Source organism: Salvelinus alpinus, chromosome 10, assembly GCF_045679555.1.
Source record: "Salvelinus alpinus chromosome 10, SLU_Salpinus.1, whole genome shotgun sequence".
NCBI lineage: Eukaryota > Metazoa > Chordata > Actinopteri > Salmoniformes > Salmonidae > Salvelinus > Salvelinus alpinus.
In genome coordinates this window covers 16,141,473-16,166,739 of record NC_092095.1, presented here as the reverse complement: position 1 = coordinate 16,166,739, position 25,267 = coordinate 16,141,473, and the positions used below count along the sequence as shown (strand labels likewise).

The 25,267-nt window shown below is 45.8% G+C and overlaps 1 pseudogene; it reads left to right on the top strand.

The window, feature by feature from the left end:
* Positions 1-8,973: 8,973 nt before the first annotated feature.
* On the top strand, positions 8,974-9,077 carry LOC139533115 (U2 spliceosomal RNA; annotated as a pseudogene).
* The last annotated feature ends 16,190 nt before the right edge of the window (positions 9,078-25,267 follow it).

Here is a 25,267-nt window from a genome sequence, read left to right as displayed (position 1 = left end):
CTCAAACCCTACAACCCAACCTGAGTACTCCGTTCTACAACCTCTGGTTTCTTGGCCTTCCCAACCCTATGGGAGGGTAGCTCCCGCTCAGCCCAGTCCAAACTCTTCTCTGTTTTTGCACCTCAATGGTGGAACCACCTTCCCCTGAAGCTAGAACAGCAGAGTCCCTGCACACCTTCCTAAAACATCTGAAACCCTACCTCTTCAAGGAGTATCTTAAATAATCCCAAAACACAACCCCAGTGTGTTACCGATGACCTGTAGCTACACCTCAACTTACCTTTTTCAAAGCCATGGTGTAAGTCTAGACAGACAGACAGACAGACAGACAGACAGACAGACAGACAGACAGACAGACAGACAGACAGACAGACAGACAGACAGACAGACAGACAGACAGACAGACAGACAGACAGACAAATAGACAAACAAACAGCGACTCAGACAGAGAGACAGACAGAGTATCATGGCGCAAGAGAAGACGGCTGACGTTTTACGTGATTCTAACCGAATATGTTTTTTGTTCTTTTTTTTCATTATTTGTAACTTATTTTAAAAATTATTCTGTACATAATGTTGCTGCTACCGTCTCTTATGACCAAAAATAACTTCCAGACATCAGAACAGCGATTACTCACCACAAACTGGAAGAAGCTTTGTTTTTCTTCAACGAGTCCGACGAGCCAAACGTGAAAGACATACTGTTTTTCTGGGACCAGGCCCAAATCCCCGTCTTTGCGTGAAGAGAAGACAGAGAAAAAGAGGACGGAGGTTGGGCTGCCTTCTGAGAATTCGTAGGCAATCAAATAAAACTCCACTGCCTTACTTTTTACTAGCTAACATGCAATCATTGTAAAATGAAATTGACGACCTACGAGGAAGATAAAACTACCAATATGACATTAAAAACTGTAATATCTTACACTTCACGGAGTCGTGGGTGAACGGCGACATTATCAACATACAGCTGGCTGGTAATACGCTGTATCAGCAGGATAGAACAGCGGCGTCTGGTTAGACAAGGGGGGGAGACTATGTATATCTGTAAACATTAGCTGGTGCACAATATCTAAGGAAGTCTCAAGGTTTTGCTTGCCTGAGGTCGAGTATCTCATGATAAGCTGTAGACTACACTATCTACCTAGAGAGTTTTCATCTGCATTTTTCGTAGCTGTCTACAAACTACCACAGACTGATGCTGGCACTGAGACCGCACTCCTAGTGGTCGGGGACATAAATGCAGGGAAACTTAAATCCTTTTGCCAAATTTCTATCAGCATGTTAAATGTGCAACCAGAGGGGAAAAAACCTCTAGACCATTCTTTGGCCAAACACAGAGATGCGTACAAAGCTCTCCATCGCCCTCCATTTAGCAAACCTAACCATAATTCTATCCTCCTGATTCCTGCTTACAAGCAAAAGTTAAAGCAGGAAGCACCAGTGACTTGGTCAATAAAAAAGTGGTCAGATGACTGTTTTGCTTGCACAGACTGGAATATGTTCTGGGATTCTTCCGATGGCATTGAGGAGTACAGCACATCAGTCATTGGCTTCATCAATAAGTGCATCGATGACGTCATACCCACAGTGACCGAATGTGCATACCCCAACCAGAAGCCATGGATTACAGGCAACATCCGCACTGAGCTAAAGGGTAGAGCTGCCGCTTTCAAGGAGCTGGACTCTAACCCGGAAGCTTATAAGAAATCCCGCTATGCGCTCCGACGAACCGTCAAACAGGCAAAGCGTCAATACAGGACTAAGATCGAATCGTGCTACACCGGCTCTGACACGCGTTGGATGTGGCAGGGCTTGCAAAACATTACAGACTACAAAGGGATGAACAGCCGAGAGCTGCCCACTGACAGGAGCCTACCAGACTAGCTAAACTACTTCTATGCTCGCATCGAGGCAAATCACAATGAAACATGCATGAGAGCACCAGCTATTCCGGACGACTGTGTGATCATGCTCTCCGCAGTTGATGTAAGACATTTAAACAGGTCAACATTCACAAGGCCGCAGGGCCAGAAGGATTACCAGGATGTGAACTGCGAGCATGTGCTGACCAACTGGTAAGTGTCTTCACTAGCATTTTCAACCTCTCCGTCTGAGTCTGTAATACCAACATTCATGAGGTCTCTAACACACAGATACTGGTTCAGACCATTCAGTGCTTTCAAGGTGTTCATTGTCATAGTGACAAATGCAAATAACACTTCAATGTGCATGTACTGTAGGCGTAATGAGATTTTGTTTTTTACTTGTATTTAAATGTAGCAATTCGACAACAAGCACCATTTAGCCTGTACATATAACTTGTCATTGCAACTTGTCATTGCTTATAACTTGTCATTGCATCACTGCTCTTGTGGTTTGCAAGTGATTTCCATTTGTCTTATGGTTCCCAATTCATTTGGGTGTATTTTTTCCCCATCAGTGTAACAATGTTATCATAGCCAGCTCAAAGTGGTCACACCATTACGCTTCCTCTCCTCAACTTTCCCCGAAATGCATTTTCTATGCTGTAGACTATTTTCACATTCAGGAATTAGTAAAAGCCTGTTCATTTTCCCGAATAGGCTATTAGGCTTAGTTTTTCAAAAAGTATTAAAATAAATGTCTATAGTTTTTGTCGCCTATAGCTTTCCTGAGATTTCACGAGAAGAGGAATGGTATATTGCGGAGAGACGTGCGTAGACTATCTCCTGTTGTGTATGGTAACAGCTGGAAGAGAGAGGCTAAATGTTATACTGTTGTGTATGGGAACAGCTGGAAGAGAGAGGCTAAATGTTATCCTGTTGTGTATGGGAACAGCTGGAAGAGAGAGGCTAAATGTTATCCTGTTGTGTATGGGAACAGCTGGAAGAGAGAGGCTAAATGTTAGCTAGATATTAGACCATTCATTAGCTCAGTAGTAGGGCTCTAGGCTAAATAATGACCTGTCAAAGTGCAAGAAAAAAAAGTTCACAGATTATGAAATGGCAAATCTGTAGTGCGTTCCTCCAGGCTGCACTCTGTGGTCCCTGGGCATGCAGAGCTCCACTATTGATTAGGCATAGGCCGCCGTTTTTAGACAAGACAATTATTTTACCTGGGCTACCACAACACAGTGCAATGAGGAATGTATTATTGTTATCAAGTGAATACACAAATATTGTCAATAGCCTATAAACTGTAGTGATGCAGGCTAATTTGAATAAACCGCTCAACCATCCTCTTCTGTTTCATGAGGAGATAACGGCATCGGCCTACAGCCATTTGGATCAGTTTGGGTCTCAACAGTTTAGAAGGTCCAGAAAGTTACATTAGCAGGCCCCTCATATGGCGTAGGCCTATTTTGTCAGAATGTAGCCCAGTGTTAAGATAGGCCTACTATAGGAAAATATGTGCTTCTCTTTTCCCTCCGCCCGTTAATGCTGTAGCCTATTTTACATTCAGCAAGCAAGAGCGCATCTCTCCTCCAATAGGATTTTAGTAGGCAATATTTTGTATAGCACAGCATCAAGGACACACACACACACACTAACCCTCTGTTTCCAGGGGAAGTCCCAGACTGTCCATAGAACAGCTAACCTCCAATCTCATTGAAACAGAACCACAGAGCCAACATGGAATACTGGAACCACAGGCACTTCCTGCTCAGCAGCCAATTAGAGCAGGCCTCCTCTGAGCTCAGCCAATCCCAAGCCAAGGTCAGAGAGTAGTGGTCAGAGGTCACTGAGCTAAGGTGAGATCACTGAGCTAAAGTCAAACTGGCAGAGGGGGATAAACTAGGAGGCTCTGAAGAAGGCGCGCGCGTGTGTGTGTGTGTGTGTGTGTGTGTGTGTGTGTGTGTGTGTGTGTGTGTGTGTGTGTGTGTGTGTGTGTGTGTGTGTGTGTGTGTGTGTGTGTGTGTGTGTGTGTGTGTGTGTGTGTGTGTGTGTGTGACTTCGGACGGCTGTGCGATTGGGTTTGACTCACACAATGTCTGCTTGTGTTGGGAACGACACACACACTCTTTTACAATAAATAAATTGAACTAGATAGAAGGGAGGGAGACGGTTCACAGGACGTTCACACACACAAACACACACACACACACATACACAGAAACACACACATATACACACACACACAAAAAATGTATCATTCAGGTCCAAGTACTTTTGACGATGTGTACTGAATTTGATCATGTAAATCCACAGTTTAAAAAAAAACAAAAGAACTTTGCACTTTTGTTTTCTTCATTTGAATAGAGGGAAGGTGTTGTACTTCTCTGAAAAAGCTTGGTGCAAAACAGGATATTTATCTCTCTCTCCTTCTCTCTCTTTCCTCTGTCTTTCTCTCTCTCTCTCTCTCTCTATATATATATATATATATATATATATACACTGCTCAAAAGAACACTAAAATAACACATCCTAGATCTGAATGAATGAAATATTCTTATTAAATACTTTTTTCTTTACATAGTTGAATGTGCTGACAACAAAATCACACAAAAATTATCAATGGAAATCAAATTTATCAACCCATGGAGGTCTGGATTTGGAGTCACACTCAAAATTAAAGTGGAAAACCACACTACAGGCTGATCCAACTTTGATGTAATGTCTTTAAAACAAGTCAAAATGAGGCTCAGTAGTGTGTGTGGCCTCCACGTGCCTGTATGACCTCCCTACAACGCCTGGGCATGCTCCTGATGAGGTGGCGGATGGTCTCCTGAGGGATCTCCTCCCAGACCTGGACTAAAGCATCCGCCAACTCCTGGACAGTCTGTGGTGCAACGTGGCGTTGGTGGATGGAGCGAGACATGATGTCCCAGATGTGCTCAATTGGATTCAGGTCTGGGGAACGGGCGGGCCAGTCCATAGCATCAATGCCTTCCTCTTGCAGGAACTGCTGACACACTCCAGCCACATGAGGTCTAGCATTGTCTTGCATTAGGAGGAACCCAGGGCCAACCGCACCAGCATATGGTCTCACAAGGGGTCTGAGGATCTCATCTCGGTACCTAATGGCAGTCAGGCTACCTCTGGCGAGCACATGGAGGGCTGTGCGGCCCCCCAAAGAAATGCCACCCCACACCATGACTGACCCACCGCCAAACCAGTCATGCTGGAGGATGTTGCAGGCAGCAGAATGTTCTCCACGGCGTCTCCAGACTCTGTCACGTCTGTCACATGTGCTCAGTGTGAACCTGCTTTCATCTGTGAAGAGCACAGGGCGCCAGTGGCGAATTTGCCAATCTTGGTGTTCTCTGGCAAATGTCAAACGTCCTGCACGGTGTTGGGCTGTAAGCACAACCCCCACCTGTGGACGTCGGGCCCTCATACCACCCTCATGGAGTCTGTTTCTGACCGTTTGAGCAGACACATGCACATTTGTGGCCTGCTGGAGGTCATTTTACAGGGCTCTGGCAGTGCTCCTCCTGCTCCTCCTTGCACAAAGGCGGAGGTAGCGGTCCTGCTGCTGGGTTGTTGCCCTCCTACGGCCTCCTCCACGTCTCCTGATGTACTGGCCTGTCTCCTGGTAGCGCCTCCATGCTCTGGACACTACGCTGACAGACACAGCAAACCTTCTTGCCACAGCTCGCATTGATGTGCCATCCTGGATGAGCTGCACTACCTGAGCCACTTGTGTGGGTTGTAGACTCCGTCTCATGCTACCACTAGAGTGAAAGCACCGCCAGCATTCAAAAGTGACCAAAACATCAGCTAGGAAGCATAGGAACTGAGAAGTGGTCTGTGCTCACCACCTGCAGAACCACTCCTTTATTGGGGGTGTCTTGCTAATTGCCTATAATTTCCACCTGTTCTCTATTCCATTTGCACAACAGCATGTGAAATGTATTGTCAATCAGTGTTGCTTCCTAAGTGGACAGTTTGATTTCACAGAAGTGTGATTGACTTGGAGTTACATTGTGTTGTTTAAGTGTTCCCTTTATTTTTTTGAGCAGTGTATATATATATATGTCTCACTCTCTCCTCTCTCCCTCCCTAACCCCCAATCATAGAGTTGTGGTGCTGGTGAGCTGGTATTGCTGGTATTAGCTTGTCGTGTGTTGATCTCTAGTTAAACCAACTGAGAGGACTCTAACTGGTCTGCCTTATGTCAGTACTGAAGGAGTTAACCTACTGGCTGATCTGTGTTAGGACAGGATTAACTCAATCTGTCTACTTTTAACTCAAAAATGTAACGGTTAGTTGGATTAATGAAGGTCGTCTGAGTTTAACACTGATCTCTAAAAGGTGGGCTGGGTCTGAGTTTAACACTGATCTCTAAAAGGTGGGCTGGGTCTGAGTTTAACACTGATCTCTAAAAGGTGGGCTGGGTCTGAGTTTAACACTGATCTCTAAAAGGTGGGCTGGGTCTGAGTTTAACACTGATCTCTAAAAGGTGGGCTGGGTCTGAGTTTAACACTGATCTCTAAAAGGTGGGCTGGGTCTGAGTTTAACACTGATCTCTAAAAGGTGGGCTGGGTCTGAGTTTAACACTGATCTCTAAAAGGTGGGCTGGGTCTGAGTTTAACACTGATCTCTAAAAGGTGGGCTGGGTCTGAGTTTAACACTGATCTCTAAAAGGTGGGCTGGGTCTGAGTTTAACACAAGGATTAGTCAGATTTCATTTCCTGAATCCATCTGAGTATTAGAATAAGAAGGATTGGACCATTTCACCAGACTAAGAACGAATGATTCTCTAGGAGCTGTATTAATCAACCAGCAGTTCCAGTCTTCACTAATATACCACACACTGTCTCTTTAGTGCTCAACACCAAACAGGAAAATAATTACACTCAACAACAAACAATGGGAACAGTCTCAATTATATTCAATGAGATATGTATGAAGACATTGTTTCCAGAAAGGCGCATTTCGTTCCTGTGTGTTCTTCAGTGACTGATGGATTGCATACTTCTATCTGTAGACCAGCTGTGTTTCCATTCCTTAGAAGGAGTCATAAACTCCCACATGTGAGATAGCATCGATGGCCCTCGTGTAAACTAGGAGTGTACAGTATTACTGGGTCTGTCTGATAGAGATGAAAAGAGTACGTGTACACGTGTCTATGGTCTGTGGAAATAGACTGAGAAGGCATCCTTTGGTAATAAACATTTGTTTAATTACATTTTCGCATCACTATCATTGTGTTATGTTGGTACGTTGCGTTTCACTCTAACCACATCAAAGACAGGGTTATTCAAAGGATATATTTGTACAGTTCAACTTATATATGGTCAACTCTGACAACCAATGAATCAGTGGCGGCCGCTAATTGACTGAATACCTGGGGTGCCAGGTGGCTGGAATTGTCAACAAAGCAGCATGACAGAAATATGATGCCAATTTTTTGAACAACTGGAAGTTTCTTTGAGAAGATACAGTGCCTTGCAAAAGTATTCATCCCCCTTGGCAACAAAGAGACTAAAGATAACTCTGAAGGAGCTGCAAAGCTCCACAGCGGAGATTGGAGTATCTGTCCATAGGACCACTTTAAGCCGTACACTCCACAGAGCTGGGCTCAAAAAGCCATTGCTTAAAGAAAAAATATATGATTTTTTTTTGGTGTTAGCCAAAAGGCATGTGGGAGACTCCCCAAACATATGGAAGAAGGAAATCTGGTCAGATGAGACTAAAATTGAGCTTTTTGGAAAACGCTATGTCTGGCGCAAACCCAACACCTCTCATCACCCTGAGACCACCATGCTCACAGTGAAGCATGGTGGTGCCAGCATCATGCTGTGGGGATGTTTTTCATCGGCAAGGACTGAGAAACTGATCAGAATTGAAGGAATGATGGATGGCGCTAAATACAAGGATATTCTTGAGGGGAAACCTGTTTCAGTCTTCCAGAGATTTGAGACTGGGACGGAGGTTCACCTTCCAGCAGGACAATGACCCTAAGCATACTGCTAAAGCAACACTCGAGTAGTTTAAGGGGAAACATTTAAATGTCTTGGAATGGCTTAGTCAAAGCCCAGATCTCATTCCAATTGAGAATCTGTGGTATGACTTAAAGATTGCTGTACACCAGCGGAACCCATCAAACTTAAAGGAGCTGGAGCAGTTTTGCCTTGAAGAATGGGCAAAAATCACAGTGGCTAGATGTGCCTAACTTACATACCCCAAGAGACTTGCAGCTGTAAATGCTGCAAAAGGTGGCTCTACAAAGTAACGACTTTGGCGGGTGAAAAGTTATGCATGCTCAAGGTTTCCGTTTTTTTTTTGGTCTTATTTCTTGTTTGTTTCACAATAAAAGAAATATTTTGCATCTTCAAAGTGGTATGCGTGTTGTGTAAATCAAATGATACAAACCCCCCCAAAATATATTTTAATTCCAGGTTGTAAGGCAACAAAATAGGAAAAATGCCAAGTGTGGTGAATACTTTCGAAAGCCACTGTATATAAAACGGTCTGTGCATTTTATCAACAGCATGAAAACACCTGTTTCACTGTTGCATGTCAAAAACCAAATGACTGCTGCTGCACATGCTGCCATTGTTCTGAACAGATAAAACATTTGGGATGAGAAGCTCATGAACTAACGAGTGCACCATGGAGAATGCAATAAGCAACATGCAGATTCAACAAGTGAAGACACGTTATCTAACTGGGGATAGCTAGTTAACATAATGTCAAACAGCATGATGAGCTAGCCCAGGGGTGTCAAACTCATTCCACGGAGGGCCAAGTGTCTGTATGTTTTTCCTTTTTCCTTTCAAATAAGCCCTAGACAGGTGTGGGGAGTTCCTTACTAATTAGTGGCCTTAATTCATCAATCAAGTACAAGGGAGCAGTGAAAATCCGCAGCAACTTGGTCCTCCATGGAATGAGTTTGACACCTGTGCGCCAGCCAGTTAACTTTCATTCTGAAATAACTTCATATTTCCGAGTTATTCAGATATTATTTTAGAAAGACTTGAAATTGACATGGGAGCTAAAGGTAGATAACTGGTAAATTTGACCCCAAAAATTGTTTCTCAATAATACTATAGCTTTCATTATCATATTTCAAATCAAGTGTGGTATCTGTTCTTATCAGTTTAATATCTGATACGTCCCCCATCGGGGGATTACATATTAAATGCTCCCTAAGGCACTGCACTGCATCTCAGTGCAGACCCTGGTTCAATTCCAGGCTGTATCACAACCTGCTTTGATTGTTAGTCCCATAAGGCGGCCCACAAATGGCCCAGCATCGTTTGGGTTTGGCCCGGGGTAGTCCGTCATTGTAAAGAATAATTTATTCTTAACTGACTTGTCTAGTTAAATAAAGGTTAAATCAATAAAATAAAAAAATTGTGATACAACCGACTTTATATCGTTTTAGTTCACACAACATATCACCCTGTTGCCTACAGTAGAACCTGATGAACAACATGGGGGGAAGCAATTGGCCATGTTTTTTTGTCCAACCAGATCTGCGATTAGAATGTTCTATCTAGTATATCCCTCTGTCATTCCACTGTTGTTGGATGTAGATGTCCAGTTTATCAGGTCCCAGGCTCCTATGACTGTTATGATTATTTTTTTTACAAGTTAATTAGAATTAGCTTTTTGCTTTAGCGCCACCTGTACCTGATAGAGCAGATCTAGTCAGGTGCGGAAGTAAGCCGTCTGGCGCTGAGAGATTCATTGGGAGGAGGAGACCTTAGCAGACCCAGAGGTTCTGACTGAACGGACGCACATTTCAACATCAATTTACTTTGTGCTCGTATAATTTATGCTATGAAATCCTGTGATTTCATTGGGGCAGTTCCCCCTCATAGCAAATAGCTGAAAAAAGCAATCCAAACACCGTTCGCGTGGCCAACGTGCTAACGGAGGCGGAGCTTCCTGGCAGTCACTGAGGGGAGCAGTAAGTAACGGAACAGCTTATTTTGAACAATTTACACATTTACCACACTTTATGAGTATTTAAACCGTAACCATTAATTATTTAATATATAATCTAAAAATATTATTATTTTTGACCAATCAAAAGTGGGCTGCAGCCCCTAAAATCCTTATGGGTGGGCCGCTGCTGCAATGATTATAAAGTACAGTGCATGTCTCTTACTCAGCGTGTGCCACGGCCTGGCTATTGAGTTCATTGAGCTTGTGTCCGAATAAGGTGAACTTTAATAGCTATTAGATATAATTCCCATTGTGTTTCTCATTGTGTTTCTCAATGTGACTCATGATATTGTTTCCACCTTTGTTTCTTTCAGTCTATCATATCCAATGTGATGTTTTTTTTGTATTGCTGTGGATGTAGATTGGAGATACTGAGTAAAGACTGAGATAACAAATGAAGAATCTCCAGGAGGACCTGAGTGAAATCACGTCCATGGCTCAGGCCAGGACGAGAAGGCGTCCATCTTTAAACAGATGTACTGCGTCGCCATGGAGAAGGTCCATCGGCTCCAGGGACACGAAGAGAGTGTGGTGGAGGAGCTGAGATACACACAACAACAGGTTACACATCTCAGCCTGAAACATGGGAAATGCTAGCTACAATAATATACTGTACATGCCTAGTTCCGTATTCGCTTTAATTTGTGAGTCTCTCTAATTGTCTGTGCGGTATGCCAAGTTTCATCAAGGTAATATGAGTGATCTTTTTCATAATATCTATAACGATCACTCTGTTTCTGAATTATGGGTGCAAGTTCAGTGAAATTATATTATATTGAGGTTATATTGATCCTGAGACAGAAAAGACAGTGGAGTAAGTGTGTGTATGTGTGTATGTGCCTGTGTGTGAGTGCATGTCTGTGTGTTTGCTTGTGTGTGTGTGTGTGTGTGTGTGTGTGTGTGTGTGTGTGTGTGTGTGTGTGTGTGTGTGTGTGTGTGTGTGTGTGTGTGTGTGTGTGTGTGTGTGTGTGTGTGTGTGTGTGTGTGTGTGTGTGTGTGTGTGTGTGTGTGTGTGTGTGTGTGTCCCTTTAGCTTTGCCTCTGTTTGAGGATATTTACTGAGTCTGTCTACAAATTAATCATCTTTATTAGGGGGAAATGTAATTTGGTACCAAGGTCAACCCGGCGGAATGTCATTGTAATCAAATCAAATTTAATTTGTGCATTATAAAAGAGTTAACAATTTGAAGAATGACTGTGTTATATACTTTATTACATTGTGTGATCAGTTAGATGTGAGTGGATTCTGTTGAAGAGAGGATCTTTTGATGTTTCAGTAATTCTCTACCTCTGTCTGTCTGTCTGTCTGTCTGTCTGTCTGTCTGTCTGTCTGTCTGTCTGTCTGTCTGTCTGTCTGTCTGTCTGTCTGTCTGTCTGTCTGTCTGTCTGTCTGTCTGTCTGTCTGTCTGAGTCGCTGTCTGTCTGTCTGAGTCGCTGTCTGTCTGTCTGAGTCGCTGTCTGTCTGTCTGTCTGTCTGTCTGTCTGTCTGTCTGTCTGAGTCGCTGTCTGTCTGTCTGTCTGTCTGTCTGTCTGTCTGTCTGTCTGTCTGTCTGTCTGTCTGTCTGTCTGTCTGTCCGTCCGTCCGTCCGTCCGTCCGTCCGTCCGTCCGTCCGTCCGTCCGTCCGTCCGTCCGTCCGTCCGTCCGTCCGTCCGTCCGTCCGTCCGTCTGTCTGTCTGTCTGTCTGAGTCGCTGTCTGTCTTTCCGTCTGTCTTTCCGTCTGTCTGTCTGTCTGTCTTTCCGTCTGTCTGTCTGTATGTATGTCTGTCTAGCTCTGTCTGTCTGTCGGTCTGTCTGTGTCGCTGTCTGTCTGTCTTTCCGTCTGTCTTTCCTTCTGTCTGTCTGTCTGTCTTTCCGTCTGTCTGTCTGTCTGTCTTTCCGTCTGTCTGTCTGTCTGTCTGTCTGTCTGTCTGTCTGTCTGTCTGTCTGTCTGTCTGTCTGTCTGTCTGTCTGTCTGTCTGTCTGTCTGTCTGTCTGTCTGAGTCACTGTCTGTCTGAGTTGCTGTCTGTCTGTCTGTCTGTCTGTCTGTCTGTCTGTCTGTCTGTCTGTCTGTCTGTCTGTCTGAGTCGCTGTCTGTCTGTCTGTTTGTCTGTCTTTCCGTCTGCCTGTCTGTCTGTCTGTCTGTCTGTCTGTCTGTCTGCATCTCAAATCAAATCAAATTGTAATAGTCACATCGCTGAATAAAACAGGAGTAGACCTACAGTGAATGCTTACTTACAAGCCCCTACCTCGGTCTGTCTGTCTGTCTGAGTCGCCGTCTGTCTGTCTGAGTCGCTGTCTGTCTTTCCGTCTGTCTTTCCGTCTGTCTGTCTGTCTGTCTGTCTGTCTGTCTGTCTGTATGTATGTCTGTCTACCTCGGTCTGTCTGTCTGTCTGTCTGTCTGTCTGTCTGTCTGTCTGTATGTCTGTCTGTCTGAGTCGCTGTCTGTCTGTCTGTCTGAGTCGCTGTCTGTCTGTCTGAGTCGCTGTCTGTATTTCCGTCTGTCTGTATGTCTGTCTGTCTGTCTGTCTGTCTGTCTGTCTGTCTGTCTGTCTGTCTGTCTGTCTGTCTACCTCGGTCTGTCTGTCTGTCTGAGTCGCTGTCTGTCTTTCCGTCTGTCTTTCCGTCTGTCTGTATGTCTGTCTTTCCGTCTGTCTGTCTGTATGTATGTCTGTCTACCTCTGTCTGTCTGTCGGTCTGTCTGTGTCGCTGTCTGTCTGTCTGAGTCGCTGTCTGTATTTCCGTCTGTCTGTATGTCTGTCTGTCTGTCTGTCTGTCTGTCTGTCTGTCTGTCTGTCTGTCTACCTCGGTCTGTCTGTCTGTCTGAGTCGCTGTCTGTCTTTCCGTCTGTCTTTCCGTCTGTCTGTCTGTCTGTCTTTCCGTCTGTCTGTCTGTATGTATGTCTGTCTACCTCTGTCTGTCTGTCGGTCTGTCTGTGTCGCTGTCTGTCTGTCTTTACGTCTGTCTTTCCGTCTGTCTGTCTGTCTGTCTGTCTTTCCGTCTGTCTGTCTGTCTTTCCGTCTGTCTGTCTGTCTGTCTGTCTGTCTGTCTGTCTGTCTGTCTGTCTGTCTGTCTGTCTGTCTGTCTGTCTTTCTGAGTCGCTGTCTGTCTGAGTTGCTGTCTGTCTGTCTGTCTGTCTGAGTCGCTGTCTGTCTGTCTGTTTGTCTGTCTTTCCGTCTGCCTGTCTGTCTGTCTGTCTGTCTGTCTGCATCTCAAATCAAATCAAATTGTAATAGTCACATCGCTGTATAAAACAGGAGTAGACCTACAGTGAATGCTTACTTACAAGCCCCTACCTCGGTCTGTCTGTCTGTCTGAGTCGCCGTCTGTCTGTCTGAGTCGCTGTCTGTCTTTCCGTCTGTCTTTCCGTCTGTCTGTCTGTCTGTCTGTATGTATGTCTGTCTACCTCGGTCTGTCTGTCTGTCTGTCTGTCTGTCTGTCTGTCTGTCTGTCTGTCTGTCTGTCTGTCTGTCTGTCTGTCTGAGTCGCTGTCTGTCTGTCTGTCTGAGTCGCTGTCTGTCTGTCTGAGTCGCTGTCTGTATTTCCGTCTGTCTGTATGTATGTCTGTCTGTCTGTCTGTCTGTCTGTCTGTCTGTCTGTCTGTCTGTCTGTCTGTCTGTCTGTCTGTCTGTCTGTCTACCTCGGTCTGTCTGTCTGTCTGAGTCGCTGTCTGTCTTTCCGTCTGTCTGTCTGTCTGTCTGTCTGTCTGTCTGTCTGTCTGTCTGTCTGTCTGTCTGTCTGTCTGTCTGTCTGTCTGAGTCGCTGTCTGTCTGTCTGAGTCGCTGTCTGTCTTTCCGTCTGTCTTTCCGTCTGTCTTTCCGTCTGTCTGTCTTTCCGTCTGTCTGTCTGTCTGTCTGTCTGTCTGTCTGTCTGTCTGAGTTGCTGTCTGTCTGTCTGTCTGTCTGTCTGTCTCTCTGTCTCTCTGTCTCTCTGTCTCTCTCCCTCTGTCTGTCTGTCTGTCTGTCTGTCTGTCTGTCTGTCTGTCTGTCTGTCTGTCTGTCTGTCTGTCTGTCTGTCTGTCTCGCTGTCTGTCTGTCTGTCTGTCTGTCTGTCTGTCTGTCTCGCTGTCTGTCTGTCTCGCTGTCTGTCTGTCTGTCTTTCCGTCTGTCTTTCCGTCTGTCTGTCTGTCTGTCTGTCTGTCTGTCTGTCTGTCTGTCTGTCTGTCTGTCTGTCTGTCTGTCTGTCTGTCTGTCGGTCTGTCTGTGTCGCTGTCTGTCTGTCTGAGTCGCTGTCTGTATTTCCGTCTGTCTGTCTGTCTGTCTGTCTGTCTGTCTGTCTGTCTGTCTGTCTGTCTGTCTGTCTGTCTGTCTGTCTGTCTGTCTGTCTGTCTGTCTGTCTGTCTACCTCTGTCTGTCTGTCGGTCTGTCTGTGTCGCTGTCTGTCTGTCTGAGTCGCTGTCTGTATTTCCGTCTGTCTGTATGTCTGTCTGTCTGTCTGTCTGTCTGTCTGTCTGTCTGTCTGTCTGTCTGTCTGTCTGTCTGTCTGTCTGTCTGTCTGTCTACCTCGGTCTGTCTGTCTGTCTGAGTCGCTGTCTGTCTTTCCGTCTGTCTTTCCGTCTGTCTGTCTGTCTGTCTTTCCGTCTGTCTGTCTGTATGTATGTCTGTCTACCTCTGTCTGTCTGTCGGTCTGTCTGTGTCGCTGTCTGTCTGTCTTTACGTCTGTCTTTCCGTCTGTCTGTCTGTCTGTCTGTCTTTCCGTCTGTCTGTCTGTCTTTCCGTCTGTCTGTCTGTCTGTCTGTCTGTCTGTCTGTCTGTCTGTCTGTCTGTCTGTCTGTCTGTCTTTCTGAGTCGCTGTCTGTCTGAGTTGCTGTCTGTCTGTCTGTCTGTCTGAGTCGCTGTCTGTCTGTCTGTCTGTTTGTCTGTCTTTCCGTCTGCCTGTCTGTCTGTCTGTCTGTCTGTCTGCATCTCAAATCAAATCAAATTGTAATAGTCACATCGCTGTATAAAACAGGAGTAGACCTACAGTGAATGCTTACTTACAAGCCCCTACCTCGGTCTGTCTGTCTGTCTGAGTCGCCGTCTGTCTGTCTGAGTCGCTGTCTGTCTTTCCGTCTGTCTGTCTGTCTGTCTGTATGTATGTCTGTCTACCTCGGTCTGTCTGTCTGTCTGTCTGTCTGTCTGTCTGTCTGTCTGTCTGTCTGTCTGTCTGAGTCGCTGTCTGTCTGTCTGTCTGAGTCGCTGTCTGTCTGTCTGAGTCGCTGTCTGTATTTCCGTCTGTCTGTATGTATGTCTGTCTGTCTGTCTGTCTGTCTGTCTGTCTGTCTGTCTGTCTGTCTGTCTGTCTGTCTGTCTGTCTGTCTACCTCGGTCTGTCTGTCTGTCTGAGTCGCTGTCTGTCTTTCCGTCTGTCTGTCTGTCTGTCTGTCTGTCTGTCTGTCTGTCTGTCTGTCTGTCTGTCTGTCTGTCTGTCTGTCTGTCTGAGTCGCTGTCTGTCTGTCTGAGTCGCTGTCTGTCTTTCCGTCTGTCTTTCCGTCTGTCTTTCCGTCTGTCTGTCTTTCCGTCTGTCTGTCTGTCTGTCTGTCTGTCTGTCTGTCTGTCTGTCTGAGTTGCTGTCTGTCTGTCTGTCTGTCTGTCTGTCTGTCTCTCTGTCTCTCTGTCTCTCTGTCTCTCTCCTCTGTCTGTCTGTCTGTCTGTCTGTCTGTCTGTCTGTCTGTCTGTCTGTCTGTCTGTCTGTCTGTCTGTCTGTCTGTCTGTCTGTCTGTCTGTCTGTCTGTCTGTCTGTCTGTCTGTCTGAGTCGCTGTCTGTCTGTCTGTCTGTCTGTCTGTCTGTCTCGCTGTCTGTCTGTCTCGCTGTCTGTCTGTCTGTCTTTCCGTCTGTCTTTCCGTCTGTCTGTCTGTCTGTCTGTCTGTCTGTCTGTCTGTCTGTCTGTCTGTCTGTCTGTCTGTCTGAGTCGCTGTCTGTCTGTCTGTCTGTCTGTCTGTCTGTCTGTCTGTCTGTGTCGCTGTCTGTTTGTCTTGTCTGTCTGTCTGTCTGTTTGTCTGTTTGTCTGTTTGTCTGTCTTTCCGTCTGCCTGTCTGTCTGTCTGTCTGTCTGTCTGTCTGTCTGTCTGTCTGTCTGTCTGTCTGTCTGTCTGTCTGTCTGTCTGTCTGTTTGTCTGTCTGTCTTTCCGTCTGTCTTTCCATCTGTCTTTCCGTCTGTCTGTCTGTCTGTCTGTCTGTCTGTCTGTCTGTCTGTCTGTCTGTCTGTCTGTCTGTCTGTCTGTCTGTCTGTCTGTCTGTCTGTCTGCATCTCAAATCAAATCAAATTGTAATAGTCACATCGCTGAATACAACAGGAGTAGACCTACAGTGAATGCTTACTTACAAGCCCCTAACCAACAATGCAGTTTAAAAAATATGAATAAGAAATAAAAGGAACATGTTATTAAAGAGCAGCAGTAAAATAATAGAGAGATTATATACAGGGGGTACGGGTACAGAGTAATATGTACATGTAGGTAGAGTTATTAAAGTGACTATACATAGATAATAACAGTAACAATAACAATTTTTAGGGCCTTCCTCTGACACCACCTGGTGTAGAGGTCCTGGATGGAAGAAACTTGGCCCGAGTGAAGTACTGGGCCATACGCACTACCCTGTGTAGTGCCTTGCGGTCGGAGGCCGAGCAGTTACCATACCAGGTAGTGATGCTACCAGTCAGGGTGCACTCAATGGTGCAGCTGTAAAACCTTATGAGAATCTGAGGACCCTTGCCAAATCTTTTCAGTCTCCTGAGGAGGAATAGGTTTTGTCGTGTCCTCTTCACAACTGTCTTGTTGTGCTTGGACCATGTTGGTTTGTTGGTGATGTGGACACCAAGGAACTTGAAACTCTCAGCCTTCTCCACTACAGCCCCGTCGATGAGAATAGGGGCGTGCTTGGTCCTCCTTTTCCTGTAGTCCACAATCATCTCCTTTGTCTTGATCACGTTGAGGGAGAGGTTGTTGTCCTGGCACCACACGGCCAGGTCTCTGAGCTCCTACCTATAGGCTGTCTCGTTGTTGTCGGTGATCAGGCCTACCCTTACCACCTGGGGGGGGCCATCAGGAAGTCCACGATCCAGAGTTACAGAGGGAGGTGTTTAGTCCTTAGCTTTTTGATGAGCTTTGAGGGCACTATAGTGTTGAACGCTGAGCTGTAGTCAATGAATAGCATTCTCACATAGGTTTTCCTCTTGTCCAGGTGGGAATGGGCAGTGTGGAGTGCAATAGAGATTGCATCATCTTAGATCTGTTAGGACGGTATGCAAATTGGAGTGGCTCTAGGGTTTCTGGGATAATATTGTTGATGTGAGCCATATGACCAGCCTTTCAAAGCACTTCATGGCTCCAGACGTGAGTGCTACGGGGTCGGTAGTCATTTAGGCAGGTTACCTTAGTGTTCTTGGGCACAGGGACCATGGTGGTCTGCTTGAAACGTGTTGGTATTACAGACTCAGCTAGGGACAGGTTGAACATTTCAGTGAAGACACTTGCCAGTTGGTCAACGCATGCTCGGACTACACATCCTGGTATTCCGTCTGGCCCTGCGGCCTTGTGAGTGTTGACATGTTTTAAGGGTTTACTCACATCGGTTGCGGAGAGCGTGATCACCCAGTCGTCCGTAACAGCTGATGCTCTCATGCATGTTTCAGTGTTACTTGCCTCGAAGCGAGCATAGAAGTAGTTTAGCTCGTCTGGTAGGCTCGTGTCACTGGGCAGCTATCGGCTGTGCTTCCCTTTCTAGTCTGTAATAGTTTGCAAGCCCTGCCACATCCAACGAGCGCCGGAGCCGGTGTAGTACGATTCAATCTTAGTCCTGTATTGACGCTTTGCCTGTTTGATGGTTCGTCGGAGGGTATAGCGGGATTTCTTATAAGCTTACGGGTTAGAGTCTTGCTCCTTGTAAGTGCCAGCTCTACCATTTAGCTCAGTGCAGATGTTGCCTGTAATTAATAGTTTTGGTTGGGGTATGTACGTATAGTCACTCAGGGTACAACATCATCGATGCACTTTTTGATTAAGCCAGTGACTGATGTGGTGTACTCCTCAATGCCATCGGAAGAATCCCGGAACATATTCCAGTCTGTGCTAGCAAAACATCTGATACATCTGACCACTTTTTTATTGACCGAGTCCCTGGTGCTTCCTGCTTTAATTTTTGCTTTAATTTAAGCGCAGCAATGCGCACAAGAAAGTAGGCTACGCTCGAATGCTCAGTCCTGAATGCAATTAGCAGAAAACATCAGTGTCAAAAGCTAGATGGAAAAACACCATGTCAAAAGCCCACCGTTTCATGTGTCAGAGATGAAAATATATTTTTGAGATTTCGAGAGAGGGGAGATCTAAAATGCAACAACTAGCATGGGTTGCTCATATGACTAGGATTGTGCCTTTGGCTACTGGACAATGAAATAAAGTTTATATAAAAAAATTGCCTCCATGAAAATGGTCTAATTTTGTCTGGGCTACTTTGAAGCATGCCCGCTTTTACCTGCTAACGGAAACCCTGTCTGTTTGTGTTTGTTTTTTTCCCCCATATTTGACATTCAGTATCTTTACCGATAACCGCAAGAGGACGTTCTGTCATAACAGACATCCCGTCAAAATATGTTCCCCTTGTTAAAACTGGGTCAATCACACACACAACTTTTAGATGAAAACTCTTGAGTGAAACGTCCCAGTGTGTGTGTGAATGGCATGCCAGGTGATTCCGGGAGGAGGCTTCTGATATTGAAGGTACTGTATTTCTATGTCAATCAGATCACACTGTGTTATAACGTCTCGTACATAGCCCACCTATCCACACACACACACACACGCGCACATACACACACCATTTTGAGCTTATCAATCACTGACAGAGAATCCCTACTGATGGACAGCAACAAGATAAGGGAGGGAGGGAGGGAGAGATATTGAGAGACACAAAGAGGGTGCGGAGGGAAAAGGGGGGAGAGAGGTATGAAAACAGGAAAGTAAAACGACAACAGCCATTTATTGATGTGAGAGTATGATGACTTGGTCTTTTTCACATCTCTCAGCTCCAAATAAAACACTTCAACACTAAACACTGTTAAAGCTAGTCTCATTACTAACATCAAGGAGCTGGGAGAATCTATCAAAACACATCACTAATTACTAACATCAAGGAGCTGGGAGAATCTATCAAAACACATCACTAATTACTAACATCAAGGAGCTGGGAGAATCTATCAAAACACATCACTAATTACTAACATCAAGGAGCTGGGAGAATCTATCAAAACACATCACTAATTACTAACATCAAGGAGCTGGGAGAATCTATCAAAACACATCACTAATTACTAACATCAAGGAGCTGGGAGAATCTATCAAAACACATCACTAATTACTAACATCAAGGAGCTGGGAGAATCTATCAAAACACATCACTAATTACTAACATGAAGGAGCTGGGAGAATCTATCAAAACACATCACTTATTACTAACATCAAGGAGCTGGGAGAATCTATCAAAACACATCACTTATTACTAACATCAAGGAGCTGGGAGAATCTATCAAAACACATCACTCATTACTAACATGAAGGAGCTGGGAGAATCTGTCAAAACACATCACTAATTACTAACATGAAGGAGCTGGGAGAATCTATCAAAACACATCACTCATTATACACTCTGTCCTCACTGGCTAGGAGCTGGGGGATAGATAGATAGATAGATAGATAGATAGAGAGAGAGAGAGAGAGAGAGAGAGAGAGAGAGAGAGAGAGAGAGAGAGAGAGAGAGAGAGAGAGAGAGAGAGAGAGAGAGAGAGAGAGAGAGAGAGAGAGAGAGAGAGAGAGAGAGAGAGAGAGAGAGAGAGAGAGAGAGAGAGAGAGAGAGAGAGAGAGAGAGAGAGAGAGAGAGAGAGAGAGAGAGAGAGAGAGAGAGAGAGAGAGAGAGATGAGGTTTCAGATGAAGGGAAGAAACTGTTTAGTCTATTTGCTCAGCTGTACTCATGTTAGGACGTTTAGGGAACAGAAAACTGTTATTGTTCGGAGAAGTCTTCTGACGCACACACACACACACACACACACACACACACACACACACACACACACACACACACACACACACACACACACACACACACACACACACACACACACACACACACACACACACACACAACAGGAAATGGTCAGTGGCAGAGCTACAGTTCCAGTGTGTGTATGTGCGGGTGTGCGTGCGTGCATGTGTGCATACGTTTGTGTGTGACTGTGTGTGTGAAAGATCAGAGGGAGGTTTGGTCAGAGAAACAGAGCCAGATGTGCTGCAGCAGAAACCAGAGCCTTCTAGCTGAGAGGTACTGTTGTCTTTACTGTTTACTCTACTGATCTACACATGACAGTCACACACATGTTCATACAGTTTGGCCATGTACAGAGGAAGGGAAGGAGGGAAAGGAAGGAAGGACATAGAAAAATGAAGAAAGAGATGGGGGAGAGGGAGGAAGAGAGGGGGAGGAAGCTGAATGGAAAGAAAGTAAGAAACAACAATATTGCTCTCATCCTGACTCTGCTGTAAGACATGGTCCTGGAGCTGTTGACAGTGATCTGCCTCTTCAACCAGGCTGGCCCTCATCTGATCCAGCTCTACTGACACACCTAACACCCCGTCCTCACTGGCTTGGAGCTGGGGGATGGAGGGGGAGAGGCATAGGGAGAGAGAGAAAAAGAGAGAAAAAGAGCAGGAGGAGTGAAGAGAGGGAGAGAGAGAAAGAGAACTAGAGGGTGAGAGAGAGAGAGAGAGAGAGAGAGAGAGAGAGAGAGAGAGAGAGAGAGAGAGAGAGAGAGAGAGAGAGAGAGAGAGAGAGAGAGAGAGAGAGAGAGAGAGAGAGAGAGAGAGAGAAAAATATATTCCCTCTATACCTAAATTATATTGAAATGAGCAATGTAGGTCCTTTATTTGAACGGAGGCCCAAATCCTTACTGGAGGCAAACATGTATAGTTATACAATTTTTTTAAATGGAAAGAAGGAGGACTAGGTAGGGGGAGAGGGAGAGAGAGGAGGGAGAGAGAGGAGAGGAAGAGGAGGAGAGAGAGGGGAAAAGGGGAGAGAAGAGAGGGAGAGGGATAGAGAAAGGGTGATTAAGTGTAGCGGTAGATATAAATTAGAAGAATTCCCTGCTTTCCTTTACTTATTTTATAAAAAAAGGGGACACTGGTTTAGTGTGTGTGTTACCGTATTCTGCAGTGTCTCGAGGTTCTCTCAGAGGTTTGTGTTAACGTATTCTGCAGTGTCTCCAGGTTCTCTCTGAGGTGTGTGTTACCGTATTCTGCAGTGTCTCCAGGTTCTCTCGGAGGTTTGTGTTATCGTATTCTACCGTGTCTCCAGGTTCTCTCGGAGGTGTGTGTTACCGTATTCTGCCGTGTCTCCAGGTTCTCTCTGAGGTGTGTGTTACCGTATTCTGCAGTGTCTCCAGGTTCTCTCGGAGGTTTGTGTTACTGTATTCTGCAGTGTCTCCAGGTTCTCTCTGAGGTGTGTGTTACCGTATTCTGCAGTGTCTCCAGGTTCTCTCTGAGGTGTGTGTTACCGTATTCTGCAGTGTCTCCAGGTTCTCTCGGAGGTGTGTGTTACCGTATTCTGCAGTGTCTCCAGGTTCTCTCTGAGGTGTGTGTTATCGTATTCTGCAGTCTCCAGGTCCTCTCTGAGGTGTGTGTTACCATATTCTGTAGTGTCTCCAGGTTCTCTCTGAGGTGTGTGTTACTGTATTCTGCAGTGTCTCCAGGTTCTCTCGGAGGTTTGTGTTATCGTATTCTGCTGTGTCTCCAGGTTCTCTCGGAGGTGTGTGTTATCGTATTCTGCAGTCTCCAGGTCCTCTCTGAGGTGTGTGTTACTGTATTCTGCAGTGTCTCCAGGTTCTCTCGGAGGTGTGTGTTACCGTATTCTGCAGTGTCTCCAGGTTCTCTCTGAGGTGTGTGTTACTGTATTCTGCAGTGTCTCCAGGTTCTCTCGGAGGTTTGTGTTATCGTATTCTGCCGTGTCTCCAGGTTCTCTCTGAGGTGTGTGTTATCGTATTCTGCAGTCTCCAGGTCCTCTCTGAGGTGTGTGTTACTGTATTCTGCAGTGTCTCCAGGTCCTCTCGGAGGTTTGTGTTATCGTATTCTGCCGTGTCTCCAGGTTCTCTCTGAGGTGTGTGTTATCGTATTCTGCAGTGTCTCCAGGTTCTCTCTGAGTTGTGTGTTACCGTATTCTGCAGTGTCTCCAGGTTCTCTCGGAGGTGTGTGTTACCGTATTCTGCAGTCTCCAGGTTCTCTCTGAGGTGTGTGTTACCATATTCTGCAGTGTCTCCAGGTTCTCTCGGAGGTGTGTGTTACCGTATTCTGCAGTGTCTCCAGGTCCTCTCTGAGTTGTGTGTTACCGTATTCTGCAGTGTCTCTAGGTCCTCTCTGAGGTGTGTGTTACTGCATTCTGCAGTGTCTCCAGGTTCTCTCTGAGGTGTGTGTTACCATATTCTGCAGTGTCTCCAGGTTCTCTCGGAGGTGTGTGTTACCGTATTCTGCAGTGTCTCCAGGTCCTCTCTGAGTTGTGTGTTACCGTATTCTGCAGTGTCTCTAGGTCCTCTCTGAGGTGTGTGTTACTGCATTCTGCAGTGTCTCCAGGTTCTCTCTGAGGTGTGTGTTACCATATTCTGCAGTGTCTCCAGGTTCTCTCTGAGGTGTGTGTTACCGTATTCTGCAGTGTCTCCAGGTCCTCTCGGAGGTGTGTGTTACTGCATTCTGCAGTGTCTCCAGGTTCTCTCTGAGGTGTGTGTTATCGTATTCTGCAGTCTCCAGGTCCTCTCTGAGGTGTGTGGTACCGTATTCTGCAGTGTCTCCAGGTTCTCTCGGAGTTGTGTGTTATCGTATTCTGCAGTCTCCAGGTCCTCTCTGAGGTGTGTGTTACCGTATTCTGCAGTGTCTCCAGGGTCTCTCTGAGGTGTGTGTTATCGTATTCTGCAGTGTCTCCAGGTTCTCTCGGAGGTGTGTGTTACCGTATTCTGCAGTCTCCAGGTCCTCTCGGAGGTGTGTGTTACCGTATTCTGCCGTGTCTCCAGGTTCTCTCTGAGGTGTGTGTTACTGCATTCTGCAGTGTCTCCAGGTTCTCTCTGAGGTGTGTGTTATTGTATTCTGCAGTGTCTCCAGGTTCTCTCGGAGGTGTGTGTTACTGTATTCTGCAGTGTCTCCAGGTTCTCTCGGAGGTGTGTGTTACCGTATTCTGCAGTCTCCAGGTTCTCTCTGAGGTGTGTGTTATCGTATTCTGCCGTGTCTCCAGGTTCTCTCTGAGGTGTGTGTTACTGCATTCTGCAGTGTCTCCAGGTTCTCTCTGAGGTGTGTGTTACCGTATTCTGCAGTCTCCAGGTTCGCTCGGAGGTGTGTGTTACCGTATTCTGCAGTGTCTCCAGGTTCTCTCGGAGGTTTGTGTTGTGTTGTGTTAGCTGGTGTGTTTGTTGTTTCTTAATACTGAGAGTTCTCTTCAGTGAGTCCTGAGTGGCCTCAGAGCAGGCAGGTCCTGCTGCATATCACAGCCTCTCCCCACACGCATTCACCTAACACACACACACACACACACACACACACACACACACACACACACACACACACACACACACACACACACACACACACACACACACACACACACACACACACACACACACACACACACACACACACACACACACACACACACACACACACACACACACACACACACACACACACTAGACAGAGGTTAGCTAGCTGCACACTGCAAAACAACATAGACTGCAGTATTGGACTAGACATATGGTTGCACTCCTGACCTGTGTGTGTGTGAGTTCACTGTCTGTCTAGCCTCCTCCTCCCATAGCTAATCTAACACAGAGCTCATCTAACACTAATTAATTTGACCTGGCTAGCAGCATCCAGCAGAAGCAGACTGGAGCACATATTTACAGACAGACAGGCAGATTCATTGTCACTGAGCTCCAGCCAAAACATACAGGAAATGGAACGATACACACACGTACCCTGACGCATGGATGCACACATGAACACACACAGCCCTCTACCCTGCCTCTACCACAGCAGTATTCTCAGGCAGTGTGAGTATCCCCTCTGTTCATCTCCTCTAGTAGTCTCCCCAGTTGTCTGTTCATCTCCTCCAGTAGTCTCCCCAGTTCTCTGTTCATCTCCTCCAGTAGTCTCCCCAGTTCTCTGTTCATCTCCTCCAGTAGTCTCCCCAGTTCTCTGTTCATCTCCTCCAGTAGTCTCCCCAGTTCTCTGCACATCTCCTCCAGTAGTCTCCCCAGTTCTCTGTTCATCTCCTCCAGTAGTCTCCCCAGTTCTCTGCACATCTCCTCCAGTAGTCTCCCCAGTTCTCTGCACATCTCCTCCAGTAGTCTCCCCAGTTCTCTGTTCATCTCTTCCAGAGATGTTAATCTCTTCCTATCCTCTATCCTCTGTCCTCTGTCCTCTGTCCTCTGTCCTCTGTCCTCTGTCCTCTATCCTCTATCCTCTATCCTCTATCCTCTATCCTCTGTCCTCTGTCCTATATTCTCTGTCATCTGTCCTCTGTCCTCTGTCCTCTATCCTCTATCCTCTGTCCTCTGTCCTCTATTCTCTGTCCTCTATCGCCTAATCTCTATCCCCTATCCCCTATCGCCTATCCTCTATCTTCTATCCTCTATCCCCTATTGCCTATCCTCTATCGTCTATCACATATCCCATATCCCCTATACCCTATCTATCCTCTATCCTCTGCTCTTTATCCCCAATCCTCTATCCCATATCCCCTATACTCTATCCTCTTTCGCCTATTGCCTATCCTCTATTCTATATCCTCTACAATCTATCCTCAATCCCTTATCGCATATCCTCTATCCCCTATCGTCTATTCTCTAACCTCTATCCTCTTATCCATGCAATATTCTCTATACTCTATCCTCTATCCCCTATCGCCTATCCTCTATCCATTATCCCCTATCGCCTATCATCTGTTCCCTATCCCCTATTGCCTATCCTCTACCCTATATCCTCTATCCTCTACCCCCTATCCCAAACCTTTTTCCTTTACCGTCTATCTCCTATCCTCTGTCCCATATCTTCTAATCTCAATCCTATATACCTTATTTTCTGTCCTCTATCTTCTGTCCTTTATACCCTGTCCTCTATCCCATATCCCTATACTCTATCCTATATCCTCTTTTGCCTATCCTCTATTCTATTTCCTATATTCTCTATCCTGTATCCTCTTTCCCCTTTTGCATATCCTCTATCCTCTATCCCCTATCACCTATCGCCTAATCTCTATCATCTATCCTCGATTCGCTATCCTATACTCTCTGTACTCTAACTTCTATCCTCTATCCTCTATCCCCTATCCCCTTTCGCCTATCCTCTAATCTATATCCTCTATCCTCTAAACCCTATCCCCAAACCTCTTTCCTTAACCCTCTTTCT